Source organism: Gossypium arboreum, chromosome 3 (genome assembly GCF_025698485.1).
Source record: "Gossypium arboreum isolate Shixiya-1 chromosome 3, ASM2569848v2, whole genome shotgun sequence".
Classification (NCBI taxonomy): domain Eukaryota; kingdom Viridiplantae; phylum Streptophyta; class Magnoliopsida; order Malvales; family Malvaceae; genus Gossypium; species Gossypium arboreum.
The window spans coordinates 34,306,547-34,316,383 of record NC_069072.1 but is presented as its reverse complement, the minus strand read 5'-3'; the positions used below and the strand labels follow the sequence as shown (position 1 = coordinate 34,316,383).

General features: G+C 38.4%; 1 non-coding gene across 1 annotated transcript; it reads left to right on the top strand.

The window, feature by feature from the left end:
* The first annotated feature begins 3,876 nt into the window (after positions 1–3,876).
* Positions 3,877–3,983, top strand: LOC128290875 (small nucleolar RNA R71). Its single transcript, XR_008280657.1, has one exon. It is a non-coding gene; the product is annotated as a small nucleolar RNA R71 (small nucleolar RNA).
* Positions 3,984–9,837: the final 5,854 nt, after the last annotated feature.

Sequence of the window (9,837 nt, the reverse complement as noted above, 5' to 3'; positions counted from 1 at the left end):
ACATCTTCATCGCTGGATGGTTCGCGAGGTGGGACTTGCGATGAGATGTGGAGGTGTTGACAAATTTGCTGTAGAGTGGCATCAATGTTGTTAAATCATTGAAAACACTACTACTCAAACCAAGTGAGGTGCTCAGAGATGTCAGCATATGAAGCCGTCGCATGAATTAGACGAGAGGGTGGTGGTGGCTGAGATGGTAGGTCCTCGTGCTGTGGAGGGACATCATTAGGAATGTCCTCGTAGGCCTCCTCCTCGGTAGATTGGGTGAGACGATATTGAGGAGGGTAGGTTCCTCGGCGCTTTTCGATCATCCTCATGCTAAGCATGCTCGAGATGCCTTGTGGAGACATCTGGCCAATGAGGGTTAAGGATGATTATTGGGCCGCAGTGTCAAGGAGCCCAAAGTGTCGAGCCAATCGAGTTACGTAGGGGCCGATGGAGATGACCCTTTTCCTATGCCACTTTGTCTGGTGCTGAATTGCGAGGGCGATGAAATAGGCAAGGTCGATGACATGCCCGTGCGACATACACCATAAAAAGTAGGCGTCGTGAGTGTTGACGACACCAGTGCTCTCTCACCTTCCTGTAATCATGTGAGCCAAAATGGCATGTAGGTACCTCAGGGATGGTGGGAGAACTGATGCCTTGGAGTAGCTAGGATTGTAGGAGGCTGCGCCAGGGGCCAAAGTGTACCAGCACTTCGAAGAAGAGAAGTGTATGTGGCGAGTGAGACCATGTAGTTCATTCTCCTCCTTGAACTCCTCCGTATATAAGCCCAGCGCCATACCGAACTCTGGGACGCTGAGCTGGCGGATTAATCTGCCTATGCAAAATTGGACCGTGCTTGGATCATCGTAGTTCATCATTATGGTCTGAAAGTGGAACGTTGAGCATAGTTCCATCATGAGCTCGAAGTATGTTGGCTCGATGATCCCAAAGAGCAACTCCCAAGGGTCGGTGGTTAGGAGGGCCCGAATCGCATCAGCTAACTGAACTTGTTCTACGGTAGCCCAGTCGATGCAGCGGCCCGCAATTAAAGGTTGGGCCCAAAGTATTTGGAAAATTTCATCCTGGGGCCCACAGGGGAACTGCAGGAGAGGGTGACGAATTTTTGCAGTTGGACCCGAGAAAGAAGACGCTTCCTTTCGTTTCCTGGAAGCAGGTACGGCAGTTTTCTTTCATCGTGAAGACGACATGGTACAATAGAAAAGGGAGAATGAGCGGCAAAAATGGAGTTGGATGCAGCGCACGGGCGTGGCGGGGAGGTCGTGTAGACTTGCACCAGCTAGGGTTAGGGTTTTTGGGTGGGGAAGACAATGAATAGTGCAGGGATTTTATAGAGTTTGGGGCCCACGACCAGGTAACATGCCCGTGTTTCCTCAACTTCAGTCCGTGTGATTTGCGAATTTTGAATTTGGGCATGTCTGACATTTAGGACACGCCCGTGTTCTTTGGGCATGTGGGTGCACACAGCCGTGTCGCACAGCCGTGTCTGGCATTGTTCGCTTCTCTCACGCCCGTGTTAATTTAACAGGTTCGACCATGGGTGCTAGACATAAGCGTGTCACACGCCTGTGCTGTTTTAACAGGTTCACCCACGGTTCTTCCACACAGGCGTGTCGCACGCCCGTGTTGTTTTGGCAGGTTCGACTACGGCTATGTCGCATGGCCGTGGTGTTTTATCGTAGCACTTGTTGGGAAATCTTTTGCCCTATTTTCACACGGCCCTAAGCACGCCCTTGTTCTTGGCTGTGTCTTTGTGGAAAAACTTGTATTCAAGATCTCTATTAGTAAGTTAGGTGTTAAATACTAAAATTTAAAGAAATTAATATTGTTAGTGCTCGTGTTGCCTCCCGAGAAGCGCTTATTTATAGTCTGAGCTTGACTTACCTCTCTATTGAATGGTTATGGTGGTTCGAGGAGTTTATACTCCTCATTCTTGCTATCAATCTCATCAACATAAGGTTTTAAACGGGTGTTGTTTACCTTAAAAGTGCCGAACTTGGGGTGACTTGCCGCAACTGTACCGAATGGAAAAATACTAAATACCGTAAGAGGGATTTCTTCATCCAATCTGGAAGTGACAATGTGAGGATCTGCAGTATCTAATAAGACATTATCACCATCCTGAAGTTGATTTGGAAAGGTATCGAGATCGTTCTGGCGTAGTTTTGGTTTATCACGTGTTCTCGATTTATGTGTTCGCCATTCATCTAGCTCCTTTATTTGCAGTCTTCTTTCTTCATGAGTAGGTCCTCTACTATTGCTTGAGAATGACTCATGTGCTTCCTTCAGACTCATTTCTCGCAAAGTAGGTTGCACCATATTGTTAGTTTTAGTAGAATGGGTTAAACGATCACCTTCTATTTTCGATGTGTTGCCAAAATTGTGAGCTTGAAGGGTGATTGTTTCATCTCCCACCCGGAGTGTGAGTTCACCTATCCCAACATCAATGATTGTTTTAGCAGTTGCTAAAAAAGGCCTTCCAAGAATTAAAGGAGTGTTGCTATCCTCTTCTATGTCTAGAACAATGAAGTCCACGGGAATTATAAATTTATCGATTTTAACTAGCAGATCTTCAATAATACCCCTAGGGAATCTTATAGTTTTATCTGCTAATTGAATGCTCATCCTAGTCTATTTGGGTTTCCCGAGACCTAGTTGCTTAAAATTTTTGTAAGGCATGACGTTGATACTAGCCCCTAAATTAGCTAATGCATTATTAACATCTAAACTACCAATTAAGCAAGGAATCGTAAAACTCCCTAGATCTTTTAGTTTGTTGGGTAGTTTCTTTTGGAGAATAGCTGAGCAAACTGCGTTTAGCTCCACATGCGAGCCTCGTCCAACTTTCGCTTATCTGCAAAAAGCTCCTTTAAAAATTTCATTGCGTTTGGCATCTACGATAGAGCTTCAATAAACGGTAAGTTAATGTGTAACTTTTTTAAGAATTTAAGGAATTTTCCAAATTGTTCATCTGAGCTGTATTTCTTTGTTGCGTTGGCGTATGGCACATGAGGTTTATATTCGACATTCACTGATTTGTTTTTATTATGACCTACCTCACCTTGACCTTTGCTTACCACAGTTTCTTACCTCGGTTCTTGTTCAGGCTCAACGACTCCTTCGTCATCTTGAATATTAATCGCATTGAGCTATTCCCTTGGGCTGGGTTCAGTATTACTTGGCAAGATACCTTGTGGTCATTCAAAGATTAGTTTGGAAAGGTAGCCTATCTGAGTTTCGAGCCCTTGGATTAACGCTTGTTGATTTTTAAGTGCCGTTTCGGTGTTCTAAAAATGGGTTTCTAATACTGAGATAAACTTTGTAAGCATCTCTTCAAGGTTCGATTTCTTTTCCTGTTGATAGGGTGGCTGTTGGTAGCCTGGAGGTGGTCACTGATTTCCTTGGCCTCCCCATGAGAAATTTGGGTGGTCCCTCCAACCTGCATTATAAGTGTTACTATATGGATTGTTTTGAGGTCGAGGATTATTACCCATGTAATTTAATTGCTCGTTATCCATGTTGTGGTCATAAAATTGGTATTCCGAATGCCTTGTTCCACCTCCACTTGCTTCACACTGCATTACTGGGTGAACTTGTGAAGAACTAAGAAAACCATCAATTTTCTTATTCAAGAGTTCTACCTGATTAGAGAGCATGGTGACCGAATCGACGTTATAAACACCGTCTGTTTTCGTTGGCTTTGTCATCATGACTTGCCACTGATAGTTATTCAATGACATATCCTCTATGAACTCAAAAGCATCTTCAGGTGTTTTATTATTGATGGTTCCACCAGCAACTGTGTCAACCATTTGCCGAGTCGAAGGATTCAGGCCATTATGGAATGTTTGAACCTGAAGCCAAAACGGTAACCCATGGTGAGGGCACCTTCTCAAAAGGTCATTGTATCTCTCTCATGCACCGTAGAGTGTCTCTAAATCCATCTGCACAAAAGAAGAGATATCATTACGTAATTTAGCCATTTTAGCCGGCGAAGAATATATTAGTAAAATTTTTTCGGTCATTTGTTCCCAAGTAGTAATTGACCCTTGTGGAAACGAGTTCAACCACTGTTTAGCTTTGTTCTTCAATGAGAAAGGGAATAACTGAAGACGAATGGCATCGTCAGAAACGCCATTAATTTTAAGTGTATCGTATAGTTCCAAAAAGTTTGCTAAGTAAGCATTGGGATCTTCATCCTGCAAACCATCAAACTGAACAAACTGTTGTATCATTTGAATTGTGTTAGGTTTCAGTTCAAAAGTATTTGTAGCTACAGCAGGTCTAACTATACTTGATTCAGTTCCTGTTAAAGAAGGTTTAGCATAACCATACATAGTGTGTGGAGTAGGATTTTGATTAGCCGCATTTGCAGGAGGTAGTTGATTGTCTTGGTTTTCAGCCATATCTTCAGTTGGGGGTTGAGTATTGTCTTCTTGCTCGTTCTTTGTGTATTTTAGGCTTCGCCTTATTTCTCTTTGGCTTCTGCGAACTGTGTGATCGATTTCTTCATCAAAAAGTAATGGTCGTGACGGGTTTCTTCTAGTCATAAACTATAAAAACCTGCCAGAAGGAAGAAAAAGAAAATTAGCAAATTAGAATAAAATTAAAAATAAAATTAGATTGCAAGAAAAATAAATGGCTAAATTAATAAAAATTGAGTGTTCTTAATATTTTAGTTCCTCGGCAACGGCGCCAAAAACTTGATTGCGTGATTTCGTGATAGGTTTTAAATATTTATAATTAATCGTTCTTGAAACTAGCTATAACCATGATGTAGGCAAGTGTACCTATCGAACAGTAATAAAGTTCTAGCAAGACCGAATTGTCGAATCCAAAGGAACTAAAAGTACTAGTAATGACTATCTCTTTATTATCTAGCCTAGGAATAAAGAGGTTTTGTTTTAACTAACTAATTATCTAAACTAAGAATTCACAGAGAATAGAATTGGGGAATTGCTTTTGGGAAAATCGATTGAATTAAGACAATACCTGAGGAAAAATCCACCTAGACTGCACTTGTCATTCTGGCTCCGAATCGGATGATTTATTCATTTAACTTGTTCTATAGAGATCCCTAAGTTATGTTATTATCCCTATTCAAGACTAATAACGTCTAATCCCTAGATTGAATAATTGAGACCTTTCTTTAATTAACACCCTAGGGTTGCATTAACTCGATCTATGGATCCCCTTATTAGGTTTCACCCTAATCCGACAAAATCTTGTCACCCTATGTCTAGGCGTGCAATCAACTACGCTTAATTATGACAAATGTACTCTTAGATAGGGTCTATTCCTCCTCTGAATAAGAGCATATCTTGAACCAGTATCCTGGGATATCAAAACAAGAATTAAGAACACATAATTAAGGACAAGTTAAATATTTATCATACAATTCAGAAAATAATAACAAGATTCATCTTAGGTTTCATTCCCCTTAGGTATTTAAGGGATTTCGTTCATAACTAAATAAGATCTCAGAATAACAAAGAATACAAACCATAAAGAAATCCCAAAACTCCTGAAAGGAAAATTGAGGAGAGACCTTCAGTCTTGATGATGAATCCAGCTTCTAAGATGGATCAATCGGCCTCCTTGGAGTAATTCCTTACTCCCTATTCTGTGTGTCCTCTTTCTTCCTCCTTTAGGGTGTATTTATAGGCTTTAGAATGCCTAAGAGCCCTCTAAAGTGGCCTTTTCCGAATTGGACTCAACTTGGACTCGGCAGGAACACGCCCGTGTGAAACGCCCGTGTGCGATTATTTCAGGCCGTGTTCGAGCCTGTTAGAATGGCACAGGTGTGTGTTCTACCCATGTGAGTCGTGCTTTGATTCTGCCAAATTGACACGGCCGTGTGGGCTGCCCGTGTGAGGAAGTCCAGGCCGTGTTGATTTCGTACTTTGGTCCATTTTCTCCGTTTTTGGCCCGTTTCTAGTTCCTTTCGCTCTCCTAAGTATAAAACATGAAATTAAAGCATTAGGAGCATCAAATTCACCAATTTTAATGGGAAATCATCCGTAAAATGCGTTTAGCATGGGTTAAAAATATGTATAAATTACAGTTTATCAGTAAATTATCTCTGAAGTACTGATATCATAGCCCGAAGCCAAATCAGTATATCTAACACCCGAAGTGCTATATCATGGCCCGAAGCCAGCTCAACATATTCCCTAATGACATGTCACTAGCATTCTAAACTATTCCTAAGGTTCAATCATGATTTCAAATGTCGAATCATCGTCGAATCATTATCATTCATATCCATAGTCTCATATTCAGAATTTATGCAATATCAAAGCATATATAAAATACATTTTTATTGAAATTTATCACATATGAACTTACCTCGGATGTGAAAATGACAAAATAAGTCGATTAGTCGATAACTTTAGTTTTCCCCCAATCCGAATTCTGCTTCTCTTGATCTAAATATATTCAAAATTAACTTATTTAATCACCTATTTATTCAATCCAATCCAAAATATACATTAGGGCTATTTTACACATTTGCCCCTTAACTTTCACATTTTTACAATTTAGTCCTTATTACACAAAATCACAAATTCATAAAATTTCTTTAATATCCATGCTAGACGAATTACTATTATGCCCCTAGCAACCCATATTTTCCATTTATTTGAAATTTTATCCACAAATTTTTAACATTTCTCAATTTAATCCCTATTTTTCAATTTCACTAAAAATCACTTAACAAAACTTACCCGTATTCGACGCCGGGACACGGGGCGAGGCATTACCAAACTTGTACTCATACATTCATGTAAAAATTTGGGCTATAAAATTTTTCTTTAAAACAACTTCATTCATACATACACAAATTGTCCCTAATATGGGCCTACGAGGCCCAAAACAGCCATAAAAGAGGATCAGGACTAAATCGGGAACTTTTAGAAAAGTTTGGAAATTTTCCCTAATACAGAGCCACACACCTGTGTGAGACAGGGGACACGTCCGTGTGCTCTCTACACGCCCGTGTCCTCCAGCCGTGTAACTCTCTGACTATGAAGTTAGCACCAATTTAAGGTCACATGGCTGCATCACAAGCCCGTGTGGTCAATTAAAATTAAATGAACTTTTCATAAAAAGGTTCAGACTTCACACAGCTAGAGTACACGCCCATGTGGGTAGGTCGTGTCCCTCACACGGCCAAGACACACACCCGTGTCTTAGCCCGTGTGTTTACTACTCAAAAAATTGACTTGAAAAAATAGGGTACAGGGGACACACGGCCATTCCACACGCCCGTGGGACAGACCGTGTGTCATACACTACCTAGACACATGCCCACGTGTCTACCCGTGTGGACAATTTGAAGGAGATTTTCCAAGCCAATTGCCACCCTTAATCACTCATGTACTTAAGCATATTTCATAGCATGCAACATGACATACTTAGACACTCAATATTCAACACCATAGTGCTTTCACATTTTTATAATATCATCCTATTGCACATTCCCTTAATCACACCATTTGGGAGCATTTTATACAAACTTCATGCAAATAAACTTAATTATCAAAATTTCAAGTTGCACATTTATAACTATTGTCATATTAGGTTATTAAACCATTCTTTATCTCCTAGTATTTAATCCATACATCTTCATACATCCACCAAGCAATCATATTCCACATCATCAAGACAATATGTCATCATATATCCATCACACAACCACATAGAACACCATCAAGGCATCAACATATTCATGCATGGACAATTAGATATTACAACCCAAGAATCAATCATGAGCCATATCACATGGCTATTACAAAATGGATCATCAACATCATAGGCCTTCACAATTTGGCCAAATAGCAAGACACATACCACAAAATGACCAAGTCCCCTATACATGCCATTCTCACAATAAACAAATTCACTATACCTAATGTTCTTTTGATAGTGTGATCGAATGCTCCGATAACTTTTGATCCCTGAGCTAGCTTGGCGAAACTACAAAGGATGGAAAAAAGAGGAGAGTAAGCATTTAAGCTTAGCAAGTCCACGTGCAAATAATATGCAATATTAGTAACCATAATCATGCAAGACATTATAGCACAACCACCAAGATTATTCATCATTCAAGCATTCTAGCTCATTTATCAAGTATTCGTATATATATATATATATATATATATGAATATACTTTCTCATCACATATCATCCTTTAACAAGGCATCATTTGTAACACCCCTAACCCGTATCTGTCACCGGACTAGGGTTACAAGGCATTACTAAACAAAAACATAATTCCAAACATTCACATATTCATACAATTCATATTCATATATAATAAGCACATGGCTAATTAAATATTAATCATATTACATTTACAAATCATACCTCAAAATTTAATCGAATTTATACCATTAAAATAATCACATTTTTATTAGCAAATATATACATACGCATATACTTTCATTATAAACCAAACCATTATGGCGAGCATCATTGAATAAACAACATGTACATATGTATATATACACATAATTAACATTTTGCTAAAATTCATATAATTCCCAAAGTGTATTATTACACAAATCACTATTCATTTGGTAAATTATCTTTATATCATTTATAATCTATATCAAACAAAACAATATCAATAGATAATCTTTACTTAACTTTATTAACCATATCTATATAATTGAACAACTAATCACTTTAAGTATACATATACTTTCCATACAAACCGAACCAATTTCTATTCATTAATACAAAACATACCATATATCATGTATATCAAAATATACTTTAAACTAACTTAACATTTAACATATGAACTCATGTTAAAATTAACTGTACATGTACCATAATCGAATTATCTAACCTTATTTATACATACAATGACCGAATTATCAATCACAACCAAGTCCAATAATCATATTTAAGCTATTTCCAATACATATATCACCAATCACATATACCTACCATTCATTTCAAATAACTTTAAAATCAAAATGGAATGAACCATTGTTAAACATAACCACATCCAAACGTTTAAGATAAGCCATATTGGCATGGCTAAGTTTATACATATCCAAAGTTGAACAAAATATTTATTAGCCTATACATGCCATAAGTTTGAAAATAGACTTTAAAAAGTACTGAAAGTGGATGATAGTGTGGATGACTTCAATAACGATCCCTGAGCTCGTAACTTACCACCAAAATATATAAAACAGAGTAACAAAAACATTACCACAAAAATATATAAAACAGAGTAACAAAAACACACACAGAGTAAGCTAATTTAGCTTAGTAAGCCTTAAGCAAATTTAAACTACTCAATGAATATTCAAAACAATCAAACAAACCGAATTATATCAATAATGTTATACTTTAACACAATAAGTTACTTTGATCGAATGTTCAAAATCAAATATATAACATCACATGGACACTTACATGCATGGTCGAATATGTTCATGCAATATAACTTCACATATAACCGAATATACAAGTTCAATATAAGCTCACATGTAATCAAATACTCAAGTTCAATATAACCTCACATGCAGCCGAATATACAAGTTCAATATAAGCTCACATGTACTTACCTATGTGACTGAATATAAAAGTCATTTAGATCAACTTACTTGCTTAATTTCCACATTGATGTAAAGTCTTATAGACATAGAGTTGAAATAAATCACCGGCATAAAACCTGCTAGGCATAAGCCTGAATCACACACCGGCACAAGGCCTACTAGACCTAAAGTCTGATATTTATTCACTGGCAATAAGCCTGCTAGGCACAAAGCCCGATCAATGTCACTAGCACAAGGCTTGCTAGGATCAAAGCCC